This window comes from Rhagoletis pomonella, unplaced genomic scaffold (genome assembly GCF_013731165.1).
Source record: "Rhagoletis pomonella isolate Grant_MI unplaced genomic scaffold, Rhpom_1.0 Rhpom_scaffold_00002, whole genome shotgun sequence".
Classification (NCBI taxonomy): Eukaryota; Metazoa; Arthropoda; class Insecta; order Diptera; family Tephritidae; genus Rhagoletis; species Rhagoletis pomonella.
This window is the reverse complement of record NW_023458556.1, coordinates 37,258,954-37,261,723: the sequence shown is the minus strand read 5'-3', so window position 1 is coordinate 37,261,723 and position 2,770 is coordinate 37,258,954. Positions and strand designations below refer to the sequence as shown.

Genomic DNA, 2,770 nt, shown 5'->3' with positions numbered 1-2,770 from the left:
GACAATTTGTACCCATCAAAATTGCTTTGTAATAAGCTACGGTTTGAGCGTAACTCCACAATTTTCGGCATTCTACATAAATAACTTTTGAAAAAAATCTATTTCTAATTTGCTTCCCGGCGCAAAGAACTAGGATTGTATTTTTGGTTTTCTCTGATTCTGACATTTGGTGCACAAAATTTTCGATTATTTCATTTCGTTGTCATTCTATTTGGTTCACCTGAGTTCATACACGGTAACTTTTTTCACTCATTTTCGGCAACTTTTTTAGTAGGTAGTGCATAGTGAATGTTGGGCAGCCAGTGTTTAAAGTGCCAAAAACAAAAGTAAAAAGCTTATACGGCTTCCCACGGCACGCCAATTACGTAGTTCGCTTTGTCATACAAAAATTTCAGATCAAATTATCATGCGAACTACGAACAAATCGGTGGCGTATCTAATTTTTATCGGAAATTTAACGAAACCAGCTCACAAATTAGAACTCCCTTAAGAACCTACATTTTGCATTAATTTTGCAGCGAAGTAAAACAAAACACAAAGACAGCGAACTGTCAAATCGAATTAAGAATGTGCCCGTGGGAATAGGATAATTCGCGATCGTAATTGGGAGAGCGAACAAAGTTATTCAGGATGACGTGGGAAAGTGGTATTAGGAGCGCTTTCAATTTTGATTTTCCTATTTGAAGATGGGCCTTTGAATCGGCTTAGGGAGTTTCATAACACCACGTCTCGATTTGTGAACAGCAATCTCATGCGAACTGCCAATTTGATATCATGCGGAATGATAGAATAAAAGATTGCACCACCCTGGCGACGATGACATTTGTGTTCCATGGCTAAACAAAGCCGAATTGGATGTTAAAAAAATGTAAGAAGATCAAATTGTCTTAATATTAAATTTTTGACAGTAAACGTGTTTTATTTGTGCTTAACTAACGGTGGTTTCTGTAAAGTGAATTGTCTTTATAAAAGTGAAAGTACATACCATCCATTGCGGCGCCGTCACCGTCACCGTCATCATCACCGTCAACGATGATTATGCGTCAATCTACACACTATCCGTTAGACGTAGCGTCCGAAAAATCATAAACTCGCTGCTAATCTTTGCAAAATTTGCGTTTTACTTGTGCACTTCTTCTATTAGGTTTTCCTCCATAATTTTTTTTAATTTCGTTTTTCCATAGATCTAAAAATTTTCACAAACTGAAAAAATTTACGTTCAGACATGTAAACAAAACACTAAATAGTTGTCATTTGACGCAGTCGCAAAAGCAAAATTGAGAGTTGAGCTAATTTGTGCGGCACCGTCACCGTCAGCTTGTTCATGTAAATTACTTCATACAAATACACCGAATCAGCTTTTTTGACAACTGCCGATGACGGTGACGGCGACACAATGCACGTTATGTACTTTCACTTTTATTGTCTGGACTCCTACTTTACAGAACAATTTGGCAACTAATACATATTCTCAATTGTCTTGTCTTAAATTGTCTTATGTAAACGCAGCGTTAGTGGGTTATGCAAAGTTTGAATTACAAACTGTCAGCAAAGTATAAGAATTGTGTAACGCTGTGTTTACGTAAAACAATTTGAGACAAGACAATTGAGAATATGTATTAGTTGTCGAACTGGGGCCGAATCACGGTTCTCGTGATCGAGCAATATCTTTCGAAATTTTCTGTTGGCATCACCGCATTCGTGATCGAGTAAAAGTTATCGACATTTGGTATAACCACATTCGATATCGAGCAGAAGTTTCTCAAGACTGGGTCCACACAGAGAAACTTTTGTTACCAATTTTCGGCAACTTCTCTTTTGGTGTTGCCCTTCGCGTTCACACAGAACAATACTTTTGTACACAATTGTGGGTGTCAGCTGTGAACGGCCAACTAGAATTGCTCAGACGAACGAGAGTACACTTCCCCCTTCCTCGTCACTCACTCTCACACAAGTAACGAGTTGCCGCGACAAAAGTTTCTTTGTCTGAACCTAGACCAAACAACAACAAAATACATGGCATGATGGAAACCAAAAGTCAAAAGCGAACCCGTTCCTCGGAAAATGAAACTCATGATAAGACAGACTGGTTATAATAGGAAATCCTTGGGGCCGGAATTTTATAAACGTAGTATAATATTTACCTCCACTGAAAATCGTATATTGCCACCCTGGCGATTCTAGTTTGACATTTTGTTTTGTTTTGTCTTTCTCTATTTTGATTCCCAATTTCATCCTTTTGGACCGAAATGGGTGGGTAAAATTTCTGGCATTCTGGGCTTGCCTTCATATCGGTTTGTGTGTGATATTTGGAAAAGTTATTTTGCTCAAAAATCTAGGCAGGATATTTCAAACTTAGTAAAATATTATATATATATTTGTTAGTTACACTCAGCAGAAAAGAAAATTCGCGTTACTTCATACAAAATTTTAAAATTTTGGAAATCCTGGACTTATACGCAATTTTTCCTGGTTTTAAGACGATTTCTTTTTTATTTCGTGATCGCGCGTGTGTCCACGCCTAGCGTTATCTACTCTGATATTTAAAGAATACATACAGCGCCAATGTAAAAAAAAAAAAATAAAAATAGAATCATCCAATTAACGTCCTTGGCTAGAAAATGGGTAAGTGTTTAATAAACAAGAAAACGACAAAATGAACAAAAGCATATCTAATAATGGTGCAGATGGTGTAAAGCTATCCTGCAAGAGGGTCGCATGAATACTGACAATTAATGTGGTTGTGATGGTGACAATTGCATTATCCGCA

At 37.2% G+C, this 2,770-nt stretch overlaps 2 protein-coding genes across 4 annotated transcripts in view; one reads left to right on the top strand and one right to left on the bottom strand.

Moving 5' to 3' along the window:
• LOC118733566 (epimerase family protein SDR39U1) overlaps window positions 1–2,770 on the top strand; it is a 29,093-nt gene that overhangs the window by 18,934 nt on the left and 7,389 nt on the right. The window lies entirely within an intron of this gene.
• LOC118733561 (NCK-interacting protein with SH3 domain) overlaps window positions 1–2,770 on the bottom strand; it is an 81,147-nt gene that overhangs the window by 77,769 nt on the left and 608 nt on the right. The gene's annotated exons all lie outside the window — the stretch shown is intronic.